This window comes from Saccostrea echinata, unplaced genomic scaffold (assembly GCF_033153115.1).
Source record: "Saccostrea echinata isolate AGI-Se365-2 ecotype Australia unplaced genomic scaffold, CSIRO_AGI_Sech_v1 ptg000012l, whole genome shotgun sequence".
In the NCBI taxonomy this organism is placed as follows: Eukaryota; Metazoa; Mollusca; class Bivalvia; order Ostreida; family Ostreidae; genus Saccostrea; species Saccostrea echinata.
Genome location: NW_026889761.1, coordinates 17,489,011 through 17,516,567, shown reverse-complemented (window position 1 = coordinate 17,516,567; position 27,557 = coordinate 17,489,011). Strand labels below are relative to the sequence as shown.

The window sequence follows — 27,557 nt, the reverse complement described above, 5'->3', positions numbered from 1 at the left end:
CTATATATATATATATATATCCTGGGTGTCCCAAAATATATGACACCATTTGAAGTACCTTCCATAAACACATCCCTTGGCCAATTTGCTTGATATAAATAAAAATATTTGAATAAGTACAATTTTTTAGCTACAAAATATTCCAAAAAAAATTCTCACACTTATGAAATTGCAACGTAACAAATTTACATCAAACTTTTGCAAAAAACTGCAATTTCAATCAAAATGGATTATCAAAAGAGCTAGCTACCCTCATTTTGAAACTGTAATTATCAATCCTAGTCTTAGGTTGCTGCTGCTTAACCCAAACCAGAGTCCTTAACATATATAAAAGGTTTACCTCTGATGAAAATGCAGAAGTTACTACCGAGACAGGCACTGTTGTCTCAATTTTGAATTTTGAGCGATGTCGGCTAAACATTATCATTACACAGATAGAACGTCATTTAGAGGGCGATTTAAAAACCATAGCATTTTTCAAAGTGAACTCATTTTGTTGTTTTCTTTTTAATGACTGTCAGATTATGTGAATAAAATTGGACAGTATATACAATGTTTATAATGCATTTGTCGTAAATCAATATTTATTTCACAAGGTTTTATATAATCTTGAAATGGTATCATATATTCTGGGACACCCTATATACATGCATATATATATATATATATATATATATATATATATATATATATATATATATATATATATATATATATATCAAGTTTGTTCAAATCATATCCCCCAGGGGTAGGTTGGACCAATCAAAGTTTAACCTGAGGGATCAAAGTTTTACCTGGGAATATATAGGAAAAAAAACATCTTTTAAATTTTTTTCTTGAGAACAGCAAAGCAATGATAGTAAAATACAGAAAAATTCTCAGGTAGTGTAGATTCAAGTTTGTTCAAATCTTAATTAATCCCTGATAAAATATATAACGTTTTCATAGAAATATTTAGGGAAAATAAACTAAAGATTTGTTTAAGAAATACGGAAGCATCCTAGGTTAGTGGAGATTCAGATTTGTCCAAATCAGCCCCCCATATTTAAATTTTTCAATACTGAAATGATTTCTGATTTTTCCTAGCCAAAGTGCTCAGTTTAGCGAGATGTTTTGTTTGTTTGTTTTTTTTAATTTCTATTACATTCCCATGTTAAATTCTGACCCCTTTATGGTCCCCTTACCCATGGAGAACAAGATTTAAACAAACTTGAATTTGCATTACCTAAGGGTGCTTGCTTATTAATATCAACTTAATATCATTGCCAAGGCGTTCATGAGAAGTTTTAATCCTATACAGGGTATATTCCTACGTACAATTGGATGGATAAAGGGCCTCATTTTGCAGTACGCTCTTTATTTGAACAGACTTTGTACATTGAATACCTGACGCTCAATATGGTGTAGTTAAAAAAGCTTCCAACATTTGCTACTTGAAGTACGCTTTACAGAGATACCTTTGTTATATATATATTTTTGATAGAAATTGATCTTATGAGAAAACAATATTGAATATCGGTGAACACAAAAGATAAATTGATTCCAGTGTAATGGTTTTTCATATAAACCTGCATTTGATTGTAAGAATCGATGCTATTATCCCTACCTACAAATACATTAAATTTAAAGTTTTGAATGACTCCGTACCCTTACAAAGAGACTACAGATGTATGAATATTCAGATAAAATCATCTCATTGAAATCAGATCAATTAATGATTTTAAAAACATTTTTTTCCTATCCTTAGGATGTCTTTTTAAAAAAGTTGACAGACAACATACGAACCAGGGGCGTAGCTTGACTTTTAATTTAAGTGAGGCAAAACTATTGTGGCCAGGGGTCTGGAGGTTGTCTTAGGCCCCAGCAAGTTCAGGGCGGAACCCAGGTGAGGTGGGGTGGGGATGGGGGATCAGGGGGTGAAGCCCCTGACGAAAAATGAATTTGGGGGTTTTAGAATGCAAAAATCATACTTGTCTTGGACAGAAATTTCATATTAAATTTTACCGGTTTCATCATTGACGACTTTAACGTGCATTTACTATACTACATATTCAAAAGTATTTAATAGAGAAGCCTAAAGAAAAAACAAAAATTATAAGAAAGGGGACGGTGCTGAAAAATCTAGTGAGGCAGTTGCCTCATTGCCACAATGGAAGCTACGCCCCTGCGAACAGGGAATTGTACACGTATTATGGTTACATAAGAGTTTTAATTAATAATTCAATTCAAATATGAAAAATGAAGCATAAAGTTATATCCATATTGGCTCATTTTAATCTTCTATCGTCGTTTGTTGACGATAGAAGGGAGATGTTAGGTGTTGCATAATGACGTCGATTTTCTCTACAGAATTTCGACTATTGTATTGTGTATTAAGTGTGAAATACATTTTAATATTTAACAATTTTTTTTCAACTCACTCCACAGAGTTTTGTACCATACATACATAAAAAAAAATTATTAAAAAAAAAAAAATTATGCACTAATCCCAATATTTTATACATTAATATGAAATGTTTTTGGACAAATTTAATATATCTTATAAAGTTGTGATTACTGACTCAATTTCAACACAGGGCATCCACCATTTACTCTCAGGAAAAAAAAATCAAAGAAAACGAAGTATTGATGAAGAGAAATTACTGTTGCTTACCTAAATTGGGGTATGAATTGATTACAAATTGAGTAATACATTGCAGACTTTAATTTATTTTATTTTAAACTAACGACAAATAATTACTCTAACTGCATAAAAATACCAATGAATTAGAACTCTTTAGTGTACAGTGTATAGAGGGTCCTTCGGTGCCTTTTCAACATGCAGCGTTTCTTTAGTAATTATTGTCGTGAGTCTGTTTTTGAAATCCACATTTCCCATTTTACTTATGCCCTTCCCCTTGATTCTCATGTCCACTCAAAATTAAGAATTGAATTTTACTCTGATAATTAGAAAAAAAGAAAACCCATTTGCATGCTCAAAATTACCATTTCAGCAAAGAATCGAAACTTGGTACATCTTCATCGGAAAAACTACATTGGAACACAAGAGCTAAACATCAGAAATTTCAGTGGGACAGTTTTACCTACCAAAGAAACAGAAGCAGTTTTGTTCCAGTATTTTGTGTCTAAGAAATGTCTTAACTCAGTTCAAATAGCTTGAACCAATTGAATTCAATTGTAGCATTCAGCAAAGTCTATGATACAATTTCCTTATTCCTTGACAAAACAATTCTGACATAATTCCCAATACGTGGATTCCCACATGGGTATGATAATACAATATACACATACACGTGCCCTCTATAAAAAATGTAAAAAAAATTTCAGTTTTTAATTGTTGCGTACTCATTATATGAATTTTTAATTCAATAGTTAGTAAACGACACACGTTATTAATTTAACCCCACCATGGAGATTTTCTTCTTTGTCTTTTTTCTCTGTCAATGCTTTTATTTTTTCAACCTTAGATATCTAGACAAACCCTGAACAGATTTCAATGAAATTTTATATTTTGAGGCGCATCAGACTAAGTACGGGGTTTTTCAACAAACATGTCCCAACATTAGATGTCTATATCTTAGTCTCTGTACAATACCAAAATATTTACAAAACAACAACAATAATAGTTTATAGAATGTTTTCCAGCAATTTCGAAATTGTCAAACACTGGACTTAAGAGACAAATCTAGTTCTGTGATTGAGAAACGCGGCAGCCGTTTGGAATACATTATAAATGACGTTAACCTGAAACCTGACTCTTAAAAATGACTGTTTTAAAAATGAATTTATGGCGGAGGTTAAAGTTTTTACGGACAAACAGACTGACAAAGAGGGATAGACCAAAAGCTATTTGCTCCCGAATCTCCAATAACAAGGGGATAAAAACACACACATACACACAAAAATATATAGAAGGGGAATAATTATGACAGGTATTACTATAGATACACGTACAATACCATGCATTGCATGCGTTATTATTTTTGTTACTTCTATTGTCCATGACATGCAAAAGAGAAATTTTAGTCGTTGTTCTGAATAAATTTAGCCAATCCTGACCCAATCTACCACAGCTCCAGAAGTGATGGTTCCAAGTAGTCGAAATATAATATTTCCTAGAAAGCCCATAACCGATGGGCTGTTCCAGAAAGATGTTGAGAACAGGAAACCCAGCAGACATCCCAAGACAGTACCTGTTATGGTACATAACATTGCAATCATTCTTTTGACCAATTCTCTTTTAAACACGAGATTCGTGATTCTGCCTCTTTTCTTTTTGTACCAAAGTTCAATTATAGATATGATGCTTATGATTTCTAAAAGAATTGAAAAGAGGAATGAGTATCCCACAGTTTTAACACAAAGACTTAAAAACTGTACTAAAATATCGTACATAAACCTAGAATTATGAAGGATTTCCTCTGGTTTAATTCCGTGCTCTCTACTAAATCTTTCAATAAAGTTTTTAAGAAATTTGGTAGACTTAATATTGGAGATTGTTGGAACATATTCCTAACTTTTGCTGTTACTCGTGCTGCCCAATTCCTTGTTTTCATTTTTCTATTTATTTCAGTTGCGAATGTTTTAGAGTGATTTCTGAGAGGCGGAGAAACCAAGATGCTTGCAAATCCCTTCAACAAAGTTTCTTTCCATTCGGAAATGAGTACATCTATGGAGTCTCCCTAGACTCTCCGGGAAAACCCAGCTAATGTCCACTGCTCTGATTGTGAAACCCCTGTCAATAAGTACGTCACGAGATTCTCGCAGTTGTTAGCTGAGATATTGTACCTTCTTTCGCCTTCCATCCCTAGCCATCTGCTCCAAGCCGTTGCAATATCCTCTGAGTTTATTGGATATTCATCATTTTTTATAATATATAAACCTTTTAGGAATGACTCTAATTCTTGGCCAAATTATTCGAGTATAACCTGGTTTGGGTCAGTTCACGCTTTATAATCCGCGAAGCGGATTATAAAACAGCGTAAACTGACCCAAACCAGGTTATACTCGAATAATTTGGCCAAGAATTAGAGTCATTCCTTATAATTTAATTTTAAAATCATTAAATAACTAGGGGTTTAAAATTTCCTTCCTTTTCATTAGTTCAAATTTGCCGCTCAATAATACAACCGTAGTAACGGAAGTGATGGGAAGCGAGGGGAGGTAAAAACTGATACATAGGCCTAGCAGCCATGTTGTTTGTTTGCATGTGGTAAGATCGAATTGTTGTTTGAAGTTAAAGGTACATTTATTAAATCTGGAATTTTCCATGAATCCCGAGGACTGGAAATGAGAGGATTGTATGGATACAGATGATTCAGCTGGTTGTCAGGGGGGTGTGTCCCCATACCAAACCAGGTTATACAGAAATAATTTGTGTTCCTTTTTGGATATTAACCAATCAGAGGCTAGAATACAAACGAAATTAAATTATTTATGAATGTCGGTTTGAAATTGTTCTCCAGAAAGCTGCTCTCTCCGTGCGATTCCTATGCCAGTCAATCCAAAGGCTGTGTGAAAATTTCCAGTGTAATGTATTATTTCACACGCCTTATTCACCCACTTGTGCCCCAGTAATATGTAATGGTGATCATACAACCGTCGACGGACTTTTAAATGGTGCATAGACAAATTGTCCGAATTTGTGAGTGTAATGAGCTGCTGAAGATCGGTTATTCGAGTTTCTTCTTGCGCCTGCGCCATCTGGTAGATGCCAAAAGTTAAAGCAAGCAACAGAACATATCAATTTGTACCACCGTATGATAAAATGGTTTGCTTTCATGCTTACTTTTTATTTATTTATACTGCATGAGTACAGCTATGGAGTATTTTCGCTGCATTTTCCCACTCAATTTATCTCGAAAGAATAAACAATTCAGAATGGTAGTATCTGTCATGGCTTTATTCTTGTTTAACATTATAAGGTAATTACATGATAAAACAATGGTATCAAAACAATGGACGATAATCAAGTATAGCAAGTGTCAATGAGTAAGCGCTGATCCTCAAATTGGCATTTTGCGCATACAGTTTGCAGAAACGAGGAGCCATATGGTGCTGACGACCCTGAAGGGTGAGCAGAAGTTGCCAGCGATGGCTTGTTGCAAAATTCTGCTGTGCGCCGACATGGATTGCAGCCTGGAAGGGTCACTAAAGCCATGACGAGGGTCGATGTGGCACTGGAATCATAAAATGATAACAGCAGAAACACAGAGGGAAACTACTACAACTTTTACACTAAAGATTTATGCTATAACATGACTATGCATGGCTGAAAAACTACATGTATATACATGTATAAAACCTGTCTGACTAGAGTGACGTATATGTATCTAAATGTGTTAATGATAGGTGGGGATCTATATAATGTTGATTTGAATTCACACATCACCTGGGTTTGCTTCAATATCAAGATCACTAACCTTACCTTGCTGTTCCAGAGAAGATTTTCTTAAAATGTCATACAAGCACCTGTAAAATTTGATTCCTTACCAAGGTTTGATATTTGGAAAGAAAAAAAGCAAACCTTAATTCAATCCATACATATAAGGAATCTTCAATAATAATACTTTTAAGTATGACCTTGCTTCTCTCTCTCTCTCTCTTTTAATTTCCTATACATTCTCATGTAAAATTCTGATCCCATTTTGTAGCCCATCTTACCCTCAGGAGGCCATGGTTTAAACAAACTTGATTCTGCACTAGCTTCCTATAATTCCCACGTAAAATGGCCTCATGCTGCAGTGCGTTTTGTTTTTCGTTCTATAAAGCTACCAACATTTACTACTTGAAGAACTCTTTTGTTGAATATTTTTTTTTAGCAGAAATTGACATTGTGAGTAAACAATATTGAATAAAGGTTAAATCGGACACAAAAGAAAAATTGATTCCAAAGAAACATGCATTTAATTGTACGAGTCGATGCTGTTTCCTACCAATAGCTACATTAAATATTCAAAGAGTTTTGTATAATTCCAAATAATAATTTAAAACGCAGGGTGTTACAACAGAATGTTCCAATTTTGGATGTCTACTTCTCTGCACATCGGCCCAGTAGCTCAGTGGTAAAGCACCTGAACAGTTAGCGAGAGTTAACTGGTTCGATTCCAGTCTGGCCGACACTTTCCCTGCCTCTTATATTTCTATCTGGCACAGGCATTCGACCCCATCTTACCGCCATATTCCTCCCATAAAGAATGAATTTTTCAACTTATGACCAGGGACGATGTACCCAGAGAAAATGAATTTCATATGTTTGTTAAAGAGTAAAACATGCATTTAAGGTCTAATGTAGCTCTGATAGGAGAGATAACTTTCAAAAAGAATTATTCAAAAATTTCATCAAGTAAAGCTAGTATTTGGCCAAATATTTCATCAGTTTCAATATTCCTTCGTAATACTATACCTTTTAGAGAGGAAAAAAACCCATTGATAATGCAAATATTCACTTGTATTTTCCTTTGCGAGTATTTCTTTCTTAAAATAATTATAAATATTTTTTGTCCTAAAACATTTGTATCAATATATCTTTACTTTCACAAATTAGAATATTTAAATCTTTTCATATGTTTTTAAAAACTTGCATGTTTTAACATGTATAATATTATATTGTTTTAGCTATATTTTTTCCCTGCAAAAAGAAAAATGCAGGTAAAATAACTCTTGCTGATAGACGCACTCGTATGCAGGATGAGCTCGCATGTATGAGTGCAACAATTGCATGTAATAAATTGCAAATATACAAAGGAAATCTTTATTTCGACTTTTCAATCAAATATCCATATCATTCTACAAAAAGAATCAAAGTTCAATCAAAGAAACGATATTAAAATTTACACGTACGAAATAACAATAGGCGGGGGGTGGGGGGTGGGGGGTGGGGTTAGTCTGTTGCAATGTAGCAGCGAACTTCAAATGACTTAAAACACACGAAAATCTTCTTTATGCATCAATGTTAGTCACACTATAGCACATTTTATAGGTTAAGTGAGAAAACTCTGGTATTTATACATAGAATTCAAACAAGTACCATAGTGTTCTTATATGGTCTTCGAAGAAGTTGTATTTCAATGGCACTTTTCTGAGAAAAAACTTACGTATTCGGAGGGAATATAGTTGTAACAATGCATACTAATGTTACAATACGATGCACCTCAAGCTTTAACATTTTTGTTAAATCTATTGTTTTTACTACATAAAAAAGAAAATCTGTCGTCTTTTAAATAATTTTAACATCTGGAACAATTTACTGCTGCGACAGCATTACTCTTCCGAAGATTCGAGAGCAAATATTCAATATGAATCCCAGAACAAATGGCTTCCACAGTGGTTTAAAGAATCGGAAACCAAACAGACATCCCACAAAAGTACCGAGTATGGCACATAACATCGCATTTGAACTTTTAACCCATTCTCTTTTGAAAGCATGGTTCGGGATTCTGCCTAGTTTCTTGTCGCACCAAAGTTTAATAATGGATATTATTTCCAAAGCAATTGAAAACAGTAAGGAGCATGCTACAATTTTTTCACAATGACCCCAAAACTGCATTGAAATATCAAATAGAAGCCTTTGATTGTGAAAAATTTCTTCTGGGCGGATTCCCTGATCTATAAAAGTTCTTTCTATGTAGTTCTTTAGAATATGTGGTATGCTTATTTTTGGCGGTTGTCGAAACATTTTCATGAAGTTTTCTTTCATTAGTGATGGCCAAGTCCTTGTATTATGTTTTGTCATCATTTCAGTCGCACCGTTTTCAAATAAAAAAGTGAGGAGTTTAGGCATCAAGAGAGTAGCAATTCCTTTCAATAAAATTTCGTTCAACTCGCATATCAGTACATCTTTGATTTCGGCAATCTGTTGTGGATGTGAAAACCCTGTCAACAAGTACTTAACCAGCTGTTTGGAGTTGCTGGCTGACATATAGTTCCTTTTTTCCCCTTCCCTTTCTAGCCATCTGCTCCAAGCCATTGCAATTTCCTCTGAATTTCTTGGATATGCATTTTTGTTTACCATACATAAACCATGATTGATGTCTACTTGGAATTGCGCTCTAGAGTACTGCTCTCTCTGTGCGATTTCCATACGTATGCCTATGAATCCTAAGATTTTGTGAACATATCCCTTGTAATGTATAATGTCACACGCTTGGTTCACCCATGTGTGTCCAAGCAGTATGTAATGGTGATCCCCTGATTGGAAATGGTGCATAGACAAATTGCCCGACTGTGTGAGAGCGATGAGCTGCTGAATATTGTTTATTTGAGTTTGGGGTTGCGCCTGGGCCATCTGAATAACAGGATGCCAAACAATGTAAGAAAAGTAAGCAATAGAAGATAACAATTTACTACAGGTAGTGCAGGTAGTATATACATTATGCTACAGAGAACTCTATTTTAATCCATGTATACTAATACAGCCAAAGATTATTTTTGCTGCATTTAGTATTGTTTTCACCCAATACAAATACGTAAATATAAATTGTTAATTTATATTGTGAATGTAAGATACAGAAGAATTGTGAATAGATAAATAACCAGAAGGCTCTGATGAGACTGTAGGTCTACTGTTGCGTACTTTAGTTAAAGGTATATCTCAGTATAGTCTACTTGACGTGAAACAGTCTAATGATTTAACCGAAACTTTTGGAGGAGTAGTGTTTTAAAAAAGTTCAGTAATTTCTATTTTGAGTAACTATCGGAACACCATTTGTTGAAATCAAAAACCGATATACAAAATTATATTTATCTTACTATAGTCTACTTATATATATATATATATATATATATATATATATATATATATATATATATATATATATATATATATATATATATATATATATATATATATATATATATATATATATAGTGACCATGGCAACACCGTTTGTTGAAATTAAAAATCTATTTTAAATTGGACCAAAATTGTTGGAAGAGTATTATTTTTAAGGTTTTATAAAAACAAAAAATTAGTAACTGTGGCAAAACTGTATGTCGATATCAAAAAACGATTCACAGAATTATGTCTCTTAGTATAGTCTATTTTTGTAATAATTCTTATAAAAATTGGACCGAAACTGCAGGAGAAGTTTTGAAAAAAGAAATTTATAGAATTTTCTATTTTTAAATTCCATGACAACACTGTTTATCAAATCAAAATCTGATACAGAAATATGCATCTTTGTATAGTCTACTTGTGGAAGGAGTAGCCTTTGAAAAAATTTCAAAGACATTTCTATTTTTTTTTAACCATGGCAAGACTGTCGAAATCAATACACAGTATCTTAATATAGTCTACTTGAGTACCAAGTCTAATTGATTGATTGTATGTTGTTTTACGTCCCATTAGAGAATTTTTCACTCATATAGAGACGTCACCATATACTGGTGAAGGGCTTCAACTTTAGACCTTTACTCGGCACATAGGGCACATCGTGCCAACGCCTGCCGTGACACGGGGCCTCGGTTTTTAAGGTCTCATTCGAAGGACCCGCAACTTTCACTTCAACGTGCCGAGCGCATGGCAAAGGACAGTTGCTACCAATTTTTTATCTACTAAGGTCATTCGGTGCCGAGATTCGAACTCAACACTTCCCGATCACGAAGCGAGCGCTCTACCGACCGAGCTACCGTGAACGGTATGAAGTCTAATTAAACTGGACCAAAACTCTAGGAGGAGCAGCTTTTTTACACACGGACAGACAGCTAGACGGACGGATGACGTACATCTTATCAATGCATAAGCTCTTCTGGTTTCTGACCAATAGAACTTAAAAATGAGGAAAACAAACAAAGCAGAAAAAAGTGAAATGAGATAGGTTGTTATCAAAAGAAAGAAAACATTTACTTTAATAAAAATGATCTTGATGTGTAAATAGTTTGAATTTAAGTATTTACCTTACAAAACTTTGACAATTTTTTAATTTTGTCCTCGTCCCTGTCTATACAGTCAGTTTATTCATGAGGGATTATACACGTAATAAGATCGAATATTGGTATAACAATTGAAAGATAAAAACGTTCGATAAAAATGTATTCGTCCGCGTTTTCAAAGTTATAATGATGGATAAAAGCGAACAATTGATTTTTTTTCCTACAGTTAAATCAATATTTCATAACAAAATGCACATGTTTTGAGAAAACATTGTAAGAATTGAAAATGAAAATATTCATTAGATTCAGCAGACATTAAGAAAAGGACACATTTGCGATGCGGAAGTGTAAAAATATTACAACGAACGAGTCTCAATTACTGTTTTATAATTAGTTTCTTTTTAATCTTTTATCATCCTAATGGTTTGAGCATTTGGTGCATTCATTGTCTATACAAGTTATCGTAAGAGATCAGTAGATAAGATTGTTATGGTTCCAGCTTACAAACCTTGTAACAATTTATAAAGTTCATTATTACCAATGCATTTAAAGTCTGTCCCCACTTCATTACTCTTGCATTGTATCTCAAAGTAGATAATTACCTGGGCATTTCTAGCTATGTTTGTTCAATAGTTAATAGATTTTTCCAATCTCTTGCTCTTATGGGAACCCCCGTATTCGGGTAGAATATTGACACTGCATCAAATTCAAAGTCTACAGGAATTTAATTTTCCCAAAATGGGAAAATGAACCATTATTTTTCGTGATCTTTAATTATCTGTCAATAATGTAATTATATTATATTGTATACGTTTGGAATAAAAATTATATGTTATACTCAAATAACTTTTAGAAATAACAACGCATCGTGCGCTTGACAGCATTGGCAGAAATTTACATTGTAAAACTTTGAAAATTTATGTCATACTTGTTTGTTTTTGGTTCTGTGTATCTAACATGGCTTAATATGGTTTGATAGTGATTTAACTCTAACATCCATTCTTAACGATAAATTGAAGACCAGGGCTTTTTGACATTATAAACAATGGTCAATGACAAATAAGTTGATGTTACAGGACTTTCTACAATCTTGTTTAAAGTAAGAATTTTGCAAATTCTATGGTTGTTATACTTTCTTTGGCTGCAAATAAAACCTATCACTTGGTCGTATTTCGAATTTCGTATTTCAAACAATTCGGTATGCAATTGGTTTCATAATAAGTTTGATGAGGGATTACTCCGTTTACCTAATCAATATAAAAATTGTATTATTTTATAAGGCAAAGCTTTGGGAAAGTCAGGCATTCAGAAGCTAGCTGAAGAAGTTGGATGTTGAACCAGCACAAAAGAAGATAAGATATTCCATCCCTAATAACAACAGATTCAATGAAATTGAATACATAACAGATGTGTAGTGGTTGAATACTCAACATTTTTAGACATAATTCCCATTTATTACTATTAGCATATGAGGGTGTGATATGTCCTAATTTATGAATTTGAGTTTTGGTAAGAGTTATCTCCCTCTGTTTTGATTAATAAAAAAATCAATTTTAAAAAAACTTATCTGGTAAAAAAAACGTTTTCAATTGTCATTATATTTCTAATGTTTTAATGCAACTTTCCTCCACAGTATTTATTGATATTCTTATATTTTTAAAATATCGCTTATCCCATAGACTTCAGTGCAATCTTTGTTAATTAATTACTGCATAGTTAATTATATTTTAAAGTAAACTTTCTCTTGGTAAATCCTTTTCTACTGTAAAATGCTATAAATTGATATCAGAGTATTATGTACGTGATGGACATTTAAGGATAGAGAATCTGGTCCTTTTAAGGATGGAAAACGTTAAGGGTAAGAGCAAAATAAAAGTAATAAACACCAGTAGCAAGTATAGGAATTGATGTTAAGTTCTAGATGTAGTAAAATTGAAGAAGATTGAGACAACGAGTTCTTATCTATCAATGGGAACCTAGGGGAGAAACACGGTGCAAGTAGTACCTTATTCAGTCCCCATCTCTAGATAGAGAACATTTAAGTACTGATATACCCTCAGACAGAGGTGTCTTAATAATCATTTCAGTCATTAACTCAGACAGAGTAAAAGGAAAATCTATATATCCCTTGACGTTACATAGGAAATATCTTTAAAATCTTCTTCTCAAGAACAACTTAGCCATAATTAGTTAAATTTATAAAGAAGCAACCTAAGGTATTGTAAAATTATATTTGTTCAAATTATGACCCCCAGGAGTTGAAAGGGGGGGGGCACAACAGAGGGTCAAAGTTTTGTATAAGATTATATAGGACTCGTCTTGAAAAAATCTTCTGCTCAAGAACAGTAAAGCCATGATTAGTCATGAAGCGTCCTCAGGTAGTGTAGTTTCACATTTGTTCAAATTAAGGGTGGGTAGGGGTGGGTCACAATGAGAGATCAGAGTTTTACATAGGGAAAAAATCTTTAAAATTATTCTGTTTAGGAACAGCAAAGCCATGATTAGTAATATTGATATGGAATCACCCTGAGGCAGTGTAAATTAAAGTTTGCCCCCCCCCCCCCCCATTCAATACTGAACTGATTTCTGCTTCTTCCAAGCCAATGTGACCAGGTGTGATCAGGCCTCTTGTTATAAGAATGCTCACCTAAGGTTAGATCAGTTGTCAGTTTGCACATTTGTTGGTGCAATCTTTTATTTACAGGAAATTACACAGCGTGTGATCCTGTCCTGTTTTGAAACACAAAACTTTTTAAAATCTATTGAACTTGATTAAAGATGGGGAATCGAGACTAAACTTGAGGTATTTACTCAGGAATCATGATCATTTTGACGGTGGACTCTTACTGCTGTATAAACACCAGTGGCAATATGAATGAAAAAAGTGAAGATAACGAGCAATAATCAAGCTAATTAATTCAAAACAAATTGTGAACAGGGCAATAACAGACCCCTGGAAACATCATAGGTGAGAAAGGTGCATAGGAGGAGAAAGTATCCCCTGTTGACCTGTCACACCCTCCGTGAGCCCTCCGTATTGATCAGGTAAGCTGAGAAATCCGTAGTCTTTGTCTCATTATATTATTTTAATTGTAGTTCACAGGAACTTGGATTTAATTCTGCAAGGGGTAATCGAACTTAAACTCATAGTTCTCTTTTTTAAGGAATTTTTTTTTCAAAATCTTGTGTCAGTTTTAAATATTTTTAATATACTGAACATTGAATTAAATTTGAATTACCTAACCTATACTGGATCCCTAAACTACATAAATCCTTATAGAGATATATGTGGGTTTCAGTAAATGTTCTATCAACCCTTTTTTTTTTAAATCACCAAAGTATTAACATCAGTGAAAGAGAAACCTCAGGAGAACAACATAATTGAGAAGTGGTATTAATCCGATTTGGATACTTAAAATTTCCAAGGAACTTATAAAAAAATTGAATAACATCAAATGTACGATTTTTCCACACTTTATACAACCATTTCCCACTACAAATCAAAGTTCTGGCTTTTTGATATCATAGACAGAGCTCTACTTTTTCTATAAAAATTGTATACCTTGTCACTGGGTATCCGAAAATTCATTTGTTGAAAAACATTCTGATCCTACACACAAGCAGATATTCAAAAGATACTTTTACTTTACGGTAAAATTTTCCCATACACAGTAACGATTCAAATTTTATGACTGCGACACAGTAAAAATTTTGCGACACAGTAAGATCTGTAATATACGAAAGTCTATAAGGTAAAATCTATAAGGTAATGGAGAAAAAAATTATAACGTTATAACGCCTTTGGTTGGTTTGTTTGTTTGTTGTTTAACGTCCCTCTCGAGAATCTTTCACTCCTATGGAGACGCCACCACTTGCCGGTGGAGAGCTGCAAATTTTGACCTATACTCGGCACTTAGGGCCATTGAACAGTGAGGGATCTTTTTCGTCCTAGCGCCTACTGCGACACGGGACCTCGGTTTATACGGTCTCATCCGAAGGACCGGTCTCCACGAACCCGCGACGTAAGGATCAATTCCTTACTCCGCGACTCTAGAGCAGACGCTCTAACCACTGTGCCATGCGGGCGACTATAACGCCTTTCGAAAAGGCGTAATAACGCAAAAAAAGGCGTAATAACGCCTTTTGAAAGGCGTGATAACGTGAAGAAAGGCGTAATAACGCGAATAAATGCGTTATTACGTCTTTTCAAAAGGCGTTATTACGCCTTTCCAAAAGGCGTAATTACGCCTTTTATTTTCAATACATGACTAACTTAGCCCACTCCGGGGGGTGAAATCTTACCCTCGGGACACGAATTTCACAATTAAATATAGGGCTAATTTCTTCAAAAATGATTTAAACATATTGTAATTAGATTACCAGGAAGAAAAAGATTTCTAAATGTGTAATATATTTTCAATGTTAAACCAACTTAGTCCTTCTCTGATGCCAGACACCTCTACCAAGGGCTCATGGATTTCACAAATTTGGTTGAAGGCTAATTGCTCATTATAACCATTCAAATAGTTTGACTGCTTTTTTCTAAGAGGAGAGAAAAATATTTTCAAAATTGACATGAATTTTTAATACATGGCAAGCAAAGCACCTTGCGGCATCCGCCTGTATCCTGGATTTCCACAAGTAGAGTGTTGACTTCTCTTAATACACATGCAAACAGTTGTCTGCGAGATGTGCAGGAATATAAAAAATACTTTTATATATTGCATAAATAAAGATGGCTTTGATTCAATCTTTCAATTATTTATTAATATAAAATAACGCATTTTCATTTTTGGATTTTGGATATAACGCCTTTTCAAACAGGCCGGTAGTACGTATGCAAGTGTGGGTGAATAGTCTTGCTATAGTTTAAATATAAAAATTCATTTATTGGCTGCTTGGTCCCTGAACATTTTGTTGCAGTATGGTCAATTTCTGGCAAATCATTGTATTTAAGGTTTTTTTTTCGGGGGGGGGGGGTTCTTGTTTTTTGTTTGCTTGTCTATTTTTGGGAGGTTGCCCCCCCCCCCTCCCCGCCTCCCCCTTCAAAAGCACGGGCCTGTCAAAGGCATAATAATGGCTCTTCAAAAGGCATAATAACGCCTTATGGAAAGGCGTAATAACGCCTTTTGAAAAGGCGCTATAATGCTTTTTAATTTTTTTTCTTCATAGATCGATCCTAAGTAGCTTTCGTAGTGATAATCAGAAGATCAGAACATAAATTCTCTGAGACTTTAATCAAACAAATCTACCGTCCTTCAATTTTTAAGACAGAGCACTTAATTATCTCCTCATTAGGGCACTTTGTCTTGCTTCACCTTGCAAAATTAATTTTCTCTTAGACCCTCGCTGGACTTTATGCATGAAGAAACAAAGACAAATAATGTGTTTTCACACTTCCATGTAACCGTATAATTGCTAGTTGCATTTTGAAATATTATTTCAAAATTTAAAAAAATTAAAAATTTCTTTTAAATATATGTCTTTATATTTCAGAACCACATCTCTAGAATTATGCTGGCACCGTGAGTCAAACCTCGTACCGTAATCATTTCATTGATGTAAATGTATTGTTGAAGAATTTAAAGACATCCCCTTAAATTATTTTACTATTATATAAGTTTCTTTTTTAAAATTCTATAATTCAATCAACTGACAAAAATCACGGCAAATTTACTGTAGATCGATTGTATCGACCAGAATTTCCTCTACTCTTCAGAGCATGTGTAAAACATGAAATTATATACACAAAAATATCAAAGTTTAATATATACGTATGTACTTGTAAATAGTGATACAAGCTGAAGTATATTATATAAGTTTTTTTTTAAAAATCGTACTTATTTTTTAAAAGGTGGGTGTGGGTGTGGGTGTGTGTGTGAGGGGGGGGGGGGTGTTACTCTGAGTTGGTTTGTCTTATACATGTAGTGCATTGTATGTACATTATTATATGGATACATTCTAATTGTTTTGAATATCCATCAATTATTTTTTTTACGACCATAACATTTGTGTAACCAATAAGTGAGTAAAAAAAATGTGTGTATATGCTTTTGTAATTATAATGAATATAGTGGCTCAGTTGCGAATTTGAACGCGAAAATGACGCGAATTTTAGTGGTTCGCGTAAAGTCTGCAACACAGTAAAATTTCAAATAATGGAGAACCCTGGTATTATATGCTCAGAGGGATTCATTGTCCCGGGTACAAAAGTACTTCTATTGGCTGTCTTTCCATTGCCTTGCCACATACAATTGGTCCGTAGGTCTGAACGTTGACCCTTGAACCCCAACATGGCACCACCCTCCAATCGAGACCCATAAGTGTAATATTTATTCATGTGATCTAGCACTAAGCTGTTTTACTTATCTCCTTCTTCTAAGTTTCAAGTTTTATTGCTCTAAGTTAAAAATCTTAGTAGTAACTCTACATTTCCTTTCAAATTTAATGCTTTAGTATCAGTGGGTTTGATTGGTCTATTCTGATCAGTTTCATTACAAAAGAATTTACAAAATCATAGTTCATTGTACCAACATCCAAATCAAATTTGTTCTAACAAAATAATTATAGTTCATGAAATTAAAGTCCCTTTACTAATTAAAAAGTCATTGTAATTGGTACACCATTAATGCCCATCCTGGTTTAAGAACCCTCTCTACACTGCAAACTAAAGAGTTCTGATTCTATGGTATTTTTCTGCAGTTAGAGTGATCTGCCCTTAGATTTAAATTCTAAAAAAAAAAAAAAAGAAATTTACAGTATATTAATCAATTCAAGTATTCTTAACATTTTAAAAGGCCAAGATAAATAAATTGAACATGTTATTTACATGTATTGTCTCTATGGAAGTAAACAGCAGTGATTTCTATTCACTGATACTGTGCTGTGTTTGAACATTTTTCCTGGGGGTAAATGCCACGTACCATATAGTGAAAATTAAATAGATAAGCTCAATATTAACACCTTTATACAATATATTTTTCGCAATGTCCCAAAAACATTTTGCACTGGTGTAGAGAGGGTCCTTAATTAACTTTTTATTTTATTTTACTGTCACTTATAAGCTCACTATTAATAACTAAATTGATATTATACGAATATATCCCAAGTTTAAAATGTTCAAATAATATGTCCGTTTTAAACCCTACAGGTTTACATTAATGAAAATGATTTAATCATGGCTTTGCCACAAAAGCGGTTGTTGAATAATGTATCATAAACCTTGATTCAGGGTATATTGTAAGGGGCAGTATAATCTTAACAATTGAAGATTTGAGTTGAACTTTTATTCTACAATATCGAAATTTTGAATTCTTTTCCAAGGGAAACAAAACATTTTACACTCTATGAAATGCACATTAGATATATTATAAACATTAAAAATTGGTATCTTTCCTGTTATTTCAATAAGCTAACGCGAATAGGATTGCTCTTGGTATCTCCTTCGAACATTTGGGTTTTCATCACTTGAAAGTGACAACACGTTGATGAATATACTCTGATTTAATTTGACTGATAATCGGTCATTCACGTTGTGATGGCAGTTGATCATTTTATGTCTGTTAGCCGAGTAGAATTATTGTCTTTCCAACAACAGATACATAGAAACAATATTTCAAAGATTTGATGGCTGAAATTTAAAATATATCCCTTTTTGTAATTATTCGTTTTATTTAAATAATCACGTTACATTTTTTATCACAAAAGTTTAAAGGCTTTTAATTACGAGTATTGATTTATCAAATTTTGTTATTTTGAAAATGTTAAAATATATAGCTAAATATGGAAGCTATTATGATTGTCACATGTCAGAAACGCATCTGAAAATGTTCTTGCTCTGCAATATCGTGATTGCATGCTTAACATTTTGTCAGATAACGATATTTTTGCATCTGTTTTTATTGAATTAACGAACTCTCTGAAAAGGAGTGAAAGTTTAGGCAACAAAAAGAAAACTCGTATAACACATAACACATAACATATAAAAACAAAATAAATATATTGCACATGATACATGCGTAACATTAGATTGGATTAGATTGGATTTCTCCCATTAGAATAAATTATTTATTATGCACCATTAACATTTATTTTTTCTCAAGTTTTTTGACAATCACAATTTATTACTTGTCTAGAAAGAAGATGATGAACTTTTCTTTACGCGTATAATTGCATTGCGTCTATCTTATTTGGACATTTCACAATTCTATTTATGTCACAACTGCACAAACACTCAATAATATATAAGTTAACAACAAATACTATGAATGCAGATATTCGAAATTTACAAAAAAGAATTTAAGAAACATTGCCCTATGTCCACAAACAAGCCGATTTGTTTATCAATCAATATTTACTGTAGTTTTCACTGAAATCGAATTTACACTCCAATAAGCACATTTTTTTCTGTCCCAATCGTTAAAATACGGGTAATTCTGACAACTGTACCTACACCCTTCTCTTTCTCTGTTGTTTAGAGCTTTACACTCACATTCGTAACTACATTCAGCAAACATATTTTCACATTTCTTAGAGCATCTGTTGAACTTCTTCCTGATAGAGTTGGACATGTAATTGAACCTGCTGTCCTTGTGAAATTTTATTCTATAGGGGTAACATTCGTGCTGACACGGAGTCCTGTCCCCAAGAACACAGAGGGTGTAGACAGCTAGGGAAACAGCAAACAAGAGACGCATCTGAAATCAAATCTAATTAAAATCCATATCGCAATCATGTTTGAAAATGAAATAAAAAGTGCATTTTGAAATGCACGTCTATCAAAAATGAGGCACTGAAAGCAGTCCTTTACAGGGAAATGTTTTATTGTTCTCACTAGACATGTCCATTAAACACACTGTCATCATTACTTTTTCTGACAATGTAATTTAGATATGACTAATGGGGCTTATTTCTCGAAATATTTTTCCGTAAAAAATACGGTTTTGAAGGAAACCTACAGAATATCTTCAAATTTTGCATACATCCTAAGCACACTAGTTTCATAGAAGGCTTTGTTTAGAAGATGTTTTAAAATAATAAATGCAAAACATTAGACTGACTTTGACGTTAATTGTCTACAAAGTCTTCATTATACAGCTATAAAGATAATCCGAGGCCCTTATTAAATAGTTCATCAGCCGCAAGCTCATAATTGACGAACCACAAGACAACAATGTAAATGGATTTTTAGCTGATTTATCTACGAAGGTACGGGTTTAGAATTCATTTTGAAAGACTTTTGTCAGTTAAAGTCATTTAACCACATGAAATGGAGGTGCTATTGGTTTAGTCCATTAATGATAGTATTGAATTCTTTTAAAACATTTGAGATTCTTTTTTCAAAATAAAAATTCAATTATTCATATTAAAAAAAATCAAAAAGTCATATTAGTGAGTTTTATTAGAACATTTCTTTTATTTTTTTTTGTTCTTTAATGAGATATAAAATTATCAAATGGTAGGCATTTATAGCTATTCCGGTTTATAAGAATGCTTACCTAGGGTTAAATGAGTTGTCATTTTGTGGATTTGTTGGTGTAATCTTTTATTTACAGAAAGTTACACAAATTACATAAATGTAATCCGTTATGTTTCGAAGCAGGAAACCTTTCTGAAATCAATTTGAACTAGATTTAATTTGGTGATGACTCCACAGGCACTTGGGGGCTGGACCCCTCCCCCTTTCCATTTTTTTTTTAAATCTGGGTTCGACAAACCTTTTTTCTATTCTTGTACTCTAATATGCACTACCTGATATAGATAATATAACACTCTTGTCTCAATAAGCTTGTTTTAAATATATCGTTTTCGACTGATCTCTTTATATGTATCAGTTCCAGTCCCCAAGTGCCTGTGGAGGACTCGATTCAATTCAATTCAATTTATTCACTCAAAAACCATGTAAATGGTGCATGAGGTACATAAACATATAAAACATATATACATATAATACAGTGGGTCAAGCAAAAGGTGAGATAAATTCAGTTAGCTTGGGAGAACAGACCATATTATTAATCTTAGTGATAAATGTACATAATTTTTTCAAAGAATCAACATCATTTTGGCACATAGCTTCATAAAACTTCATAGTGTTCGGCTTAGAACAAGTATTACAGTATCGTCGGAATAAAATAAAATAAACAATTTCATAAACAAAAACAGCTCATCCTCTATACCTTTGCTAATGCTAGACAAACCGACAATATTCTTTTCTATCAAAAATCTTCCAAGTCATTGATATACAATGAGAATAAGAAGGGCAATAAGTTTTCACCTTGTCATACACCAACATTACAGTTAAAAAATTCTGATGATACATCATTCATCTGTATTCTAGATTTGATACCATTATGCATATTTCTAATAAAAGTAAAACATTTACCGTTAACCCCACTTCTGAAAAGTTTACACCAAAGACCATCTCGCCACACTGTATCGAATGCTTGTTTGAAACTCGAGACTTTACATCAGGAGGTCATTATTCAGGAATCCTGATCATTGTGGCTTTGGACCCATCATGTTTCACGATATAAATGAAAAATGGTAAAGATAACGAGTAATGATAAAGCTTCTTAATCCCGTAAACAATACATATCGTAAACAGGGCAATAAAAGATCCCTTGAAACATCAGAGGTGAGAAAGTGCGTTGGAGGAGTGAGCATCCCCTGTAAATCGGCCAAACCATGAACCTTCTGTATTGATCAGGTAGACGTACGCAGCTCTGTTAAGGCTGCATAAAGGGGGCGGGGCCTAATTTATACGGGAAAAGTTTACTGTGACATCACACAAATATAGCAATTCCTCACAATAATTGAAAATGAAATATTTTGCTAATCTAAACTGCATAAGAGTAATGAACTACATCAAAACTTACCACTGCATTCATTTTTGTCGCTATTTAAATCCTACGCAGCAAGATATAAACAAGTCACTGATCGCAATGCACTTGTCGACATGACGTCATCATGGTAAAGTTTGACGCATTTTATGTGCAGTGAGAGGCGGATCAAGTAATTTTTTCACAGTGAAAAATGCATTTTATTATTAAACAGAATATTATTTGAAAATCTTAGGTAGATCATTAATACAAATCTGAAACATTTGTTTAGTGTCATTATTTAAAAACTATCGAGAGAATGTATTGAATTAATTCTACCGTGTTTTTGTCTACAGGGTGTGCATGTTTCACGCCGAGGTGCCTCATTAAATCGCCTTTTCGCAAGGGCATACACTTAATAGATCTTGAAAAGTGCTGCTGCTTTCCTGAAATCGATAGCATAACTTAATAAATACATAAAATACTTGGTAAAGGTCACACATATTTCGACATTAGCAAGATAACATGAAATTTAAACTAATAAAATGCGAATTCTATTTAAAGCAGCAGCACTTTCCATAAACTACAAGTTATGTAGAAACAATCTATTACTTTGATTTTTAATTTTAACTAGGGTATGCCCTTGCGATATTGAAATTTGTTTGTGACCTACATACAGTACACATTACATGCATTTATCACGTGACTATCAAATAATGTGACCAAACCAAATTTAGTACAGAGAGAGGTATACAATGTTATTTCAAAGAATGTTAAAGTCATAAGATAATATAGTACCTTTACAAAATTAAATTCATTTTAAAAAGGTATGTATTTATACACGTTTATATTCTGTTGATTTTTTCGAAGTATGCCTTAACAGTGCTGCGTAGTAATCCATGTTCAAACAGAATAGAATTTGCAAAATATTAACTTCAAACGAGGTTGTTGAAAACCTTTTGACATCAATTTATTTGTCAGTAGCCTGTCTCCTTTAATAATTGGTCGTATATATCCTAGACACATTCAGGAATGACTTCATAAAATCATTAGAAGGAAAGATACATTACAGGTTCCAATAAATGGTCCTACAAGATCCTATCTCTACTCCTAAAAAATACGAACTCTTTTGGAGAAACTTCAGTTTTAATCACTACTGTACTACAACATTTTCATTCAAGAAGTGGTGGTAATAAATGTGGATTCTAAAACCTTCTCCCCCTCCAAAATAACCTTCTAATGAATTTGAAATCGCAACCCCCCCCCCCCCCAAAGAAAAATCAAACGTATAAATTTAAGCAATAAATCTTCTGACAACCACTCCTAATGATTAATTAAAGACCAGGCTTCTTAACATCATAACCAGCAACCTCTTTGAAAGTGTAACTCGAAAATTTTTATATTTTGTGAGTGGTCACCTACAAAATTACTCTGTTAAAAAGCATTCTTAGTCTGATATCAAAAAGATGCTGTTTTTATTGAAAGACAACAGTTATGTAGTCTTTGGATACCAGGTCTTCAAAAATCATGTTTAATGTCGATGGACACTAATTGTGCTCCTTGCGACCAGTTTTATACTTTTGTGAAGCAAAAATTATTTTAAAAGACACTTTACATGAGAAGAAGATTGCTGTGGTATTACATTCAACAGTTAGATATATCACTAAGTTAATTCAATTAATAATAGTTACTACTGTGGAATCATCATTGTTCGTGGGGGATCAATGTTCGTGGATTTCGTGGGTCACCCTTACCCACGAATTTACATCCCCACGAACAATTTTTTTGTCAATGTACTGATTAATTAAATCTACCAAATAAACGAGCTGCCCACGAAATTAAATCCCCACGAACCAATAAAATTTTGCTTGCCCACGAACATTGACCCCCACGAATTTAAATGATTCCACAGTATCTAGTTACGTGGACAAGATATATTCCAGTGAACTCGAAAAAAAAGACACCATGGAATCTTCTTCATCTGATTCATATGTGGATGTTTTACTGATTATAAACGTTAATGTCAAACTGACAACTAAACAATATGACAAAAGGGATGACTTCAGCTTTTCCGTCGTTAAATTCCACTTAACATGCATTGATATTTCACTATTATACTATTACTTCATATGGTGTTTTAGTCCCACGACTAATTTGGTGTGCAAGAGCATGTTCTGAGTATGATCGATTGTTAAACCTAGACAGGCTACTGGTAAATGAGTTGATGTTATAGAGATTTCAACAATTTCATTTAAGTCAGCATTTCATGATTCTGTGGTCGTTTTGAGGATACTGGTCGTATACTGACCTGTTTTCCACCTTTTGTTAGGCTATTATTTTTAAACCATTTTGATAACAGATTATTTCGTATACCTCATCAATAAAGAGAGCTGACGGCGGTATTTATCAGTCGACAAGGGATGCCTATTCCTCCTTGGCACATTATCCCACGTCTAGTGTTTCCAGGAGTTAGTTATTGCCCAGTTAACAATTCGTAGTTTTTACTGGATTTTTGAGGTAAATCAGAGTTCGTTAAATTCAAATGTTTGTTGTTACTTCACACAAAAGTTGTCGTTGCTTAAATTACGTGTTTACAATGGTTATATATAAAAATTTTAGAAAATTCAGGAATTAAAAGTTCTTATATTCTTATATTTGTGAGGCTACATGTTAAAATGTAAATTTTTCAAACGATGTTTTGTTGTTGAAATGGTATTATGTCATAAACTTTGATTAATGGGTATATTCAAAGGGACAGGGTCATTCTAATAGTTGGACAGTTGAGTTGAAAACTTGATTCTTCAATACCGAAATTTTGCATTCTTTTCAAAGGGAAGCAAAACATTTCGCATTCTATAAAATACACATTAATGTTAACATCTTTCCTGATATTTGAATAATCTAACTTGAGTGGTATTGCACTAGGTAACTCCTTCGAGCATCTGGGTTTTTACCACTGTAAGTGACGTTAATGCTTATATACACTGATTTAAATTTGACTGATTTTTGGTCATTCACATAGTGATGACAGGTGACCAATTAATTTGTAAGTGAATAGAAATGCCCATTTTTGAACGTAATGATAAGTACGCAAAACATCTTAATCTTTATTAAAATGGTTTTGTAGCAGATGCTAGATCGGTGTAATAAAGGGTTTCCCGATGACGTAATTTTACCTAAAAATGCCACACATACAGACACTCACACTCAGGAAGAAAGATTCATTAAGTTATTGTGTTTACCAATAACTGGAAAATTTTATATAGAAATAACAACTACATAGAAACAGTATTTCAAACATTTAATGACTGAAATTTAAAAGATATCCCTTGTGGTAATTATTCGTTTTTATTTAAATAGTCACACAACATTTTTCACAAAAGTTTAATGGCTTTTAATTACGTAAACAATTTATCAAATTACGTAATTTTGAAAATGTTAAAATATAGAGCTATATATGGAAGCTATTATGATTGTCACATGTCAGAAACGCATCTGAAAATATTCTCGGTTTCTTTCCATTAATCTGCAATATCGTGATTGCATGCCAAACATTTTGTCATTTCAAGATATCTGTTTAAGTGAACATATCCTCTGAAAAGGAGTGAAACTTAAGGCATGAAAAATAAGGAGCAAAAATGGTAAAACATATAACTTTATTAAAAACTCAATATATTGCGCATGATACATGCGTAACACTATAATGGATTTCTCCCATTGGAATAAACCAATTTATTATGCACCATTAACTAATATTTTCCTTTGGGTTTTGACTTTCACTGTGTATTACATGTGTAAAAAGAAGACAAGGAACATTTCTTTACAAAAGTATATACTGAACTGCATTGCGTCCACCCTATTTGGACATTTTCACAACTCTGTTTAAATCACATCTGCACACTTACATTTAACGACAATGACTGAATGCAGATATTCGAAATGTACAAAAAAGAATTTAAGAATCATTGCACTATGTCCGCAAACAAGAGAAGCCGAATTGTTTATCAATCAACATTTACTGTAGTTTTCACCGAAATCGAATTTACACTCCAATAAGCACATTTTTCTGTCCCAATCGTTAAAATACGGGTAATTCTGACAACTGTACCTACACCCTTCTCTTTCTCTGTTGTTTAGGGCTTTACATTCACATTTGTTACTACACTCAGCAAACATATTTTCACATTTCTTAGAGCATCTGTTGAACTTCTTCCTGAAAGAGTTGGACATGTAATCGAACCTGCAGTCCTTGTGACATTTTATTCTATAGGGGTAACATTCGTGCTGACACGGAGTCCTGTCCCCTAGAACACAGAGGATGTAGACAGCTAGGGAAACAGCAAACAGGAGACGCATCTGAAAAAAGAAGTCCGTATCGCAATCATGTTTTTCAAAATGAAATAACAGGTTCAATTTGAAATGGACGTCAGTCTTAAGTGTGACACAGAAAACAGTCCGATCCAGATACATGTTCATAAAACACATTACCACCTGATCATAACCATTCTGAAAACGTGGATATGATATGAGGCTTATGGTCTTTTAAAGTATTTTCTTTGAGTTAAAAACAGCTTTTGAAAAGAAAACATTCAACATATTTTATAATTTAAGAAACATTTTCCAGAGGGATAAAAGTATGAATTCCTATATATACTTAAAAAAAATGAGAATTTTTCCACAGAGAGAAATAAAATGATTGAATTTAGTTTTATAATTGAATGTACAAATCTAAGTTACTATCATTTGCAAAAATTTTATTCCTTCTGAAATTCTAGGAAAAGCAGACCCCGTCCCCACAATTTAAGGACCCCCTTTGCTCTTACAAAAAAAAAATTAAACCAATCTTCAACAATAAGAATACAACTATAGACAGTATCACAACCCTCTAATTCTGACACACTAGTATTTTTGTAATTTGATCTGTTTTTTTATGAATTAACGAAATATATAATACTACCTTTGCAATTAAATATTTAAATGCCCAAATTTTTTTTATAAGTATGTACAGTCCAGCTTTGAGATGTGTCTTACCTCTGTCAAGTTGTCAGCTACTTTGAAACGTGGTGAGTAAAGAAACAAGATAAATATGTATTACATAAAAAACACTCGTACGGACATACCGTACATCATTCTCAATTAAGATCATGTTTAAATCTAAAATAAATAAATTTGACGGTTTGTGGGCAGGCAGGCTGAATAAATTCTGCGTGACATTTCTCTTCCTTGATATGACATGAACCGTAGCTATTCAAGAGGATATCATTATATGTTTTCTTGGTTTCATTACTTATTTAATACATTTGATGTAAAATTATGGTCAGGCATGTTAAAATTAGAGTCTGTTGGCGCCTATCATTAACATTTAGGGTAGAATGAGAAGTAAGAGGAACATTTCAAGCTAAAAGCTTAAAAAAGAACAACTTTAAAATGGATTCATTCACAATGAATATTACAGCTAACAAAACTAAAACAAATTTTTTTCAGTTTAAGAAGTCAAAGACGCAATGTGACAGTTTAATTGAGGGCATGTAAAAAGGGCTGTCTGACCTGTTTTTCTAATCAACTGATTGTTAAAGGAAAGTCCCAACCTAAATTAAAGTTTGAGTTAAAACCAAAAGGGTTTTTTAATCAAAATACTTACAAAATGATTAACAATTGTCGATAGCTAATTCTACCAAAACTCCCTGAGATATTCAAGTATAGCAGTTTATCAACCATGACACGAAAAATGTTGAAATGAGTTATAAATACCGATTTTAATTTTTCATCATTTAAAAAACTATTTTTGAAACTGTGGTTTTCTTGGTGAAAATTATCTATGTTACCATCAACTACAGGCAATATTTATTATATTACAATGAATTCTAC

General features: G+C 33.1%; 1 protein-coding gene and 1 long non-coding RNA gene across 2 annotated transcripts in view; both read right to left on the bottom strand.

The window, feature by feature from the left end:
* Positions 1-27,557, bottom strand: part of LOC133185440 (histone-binding protein RBBP4) — a 241,291-nt gene that overhangs the window by 80,117 nt on the left and 133,617 nt on the right. The gene's annotated exons all lie outside the window — the stretch shown is intronic.
* Positions 25,329-26,768, bottom strand: LOC133186042 (uncharacterized). Its single transcript, XR_009720995.1, has 2 exons — positions 26,721-26,768; positions 25,329-26,045 (listed from the first exon to the last, which is right to left on the bottom strand). It is a non-coding gene; the product is annotated as an uncharacterized LOC133186042 (long non-coding RNA).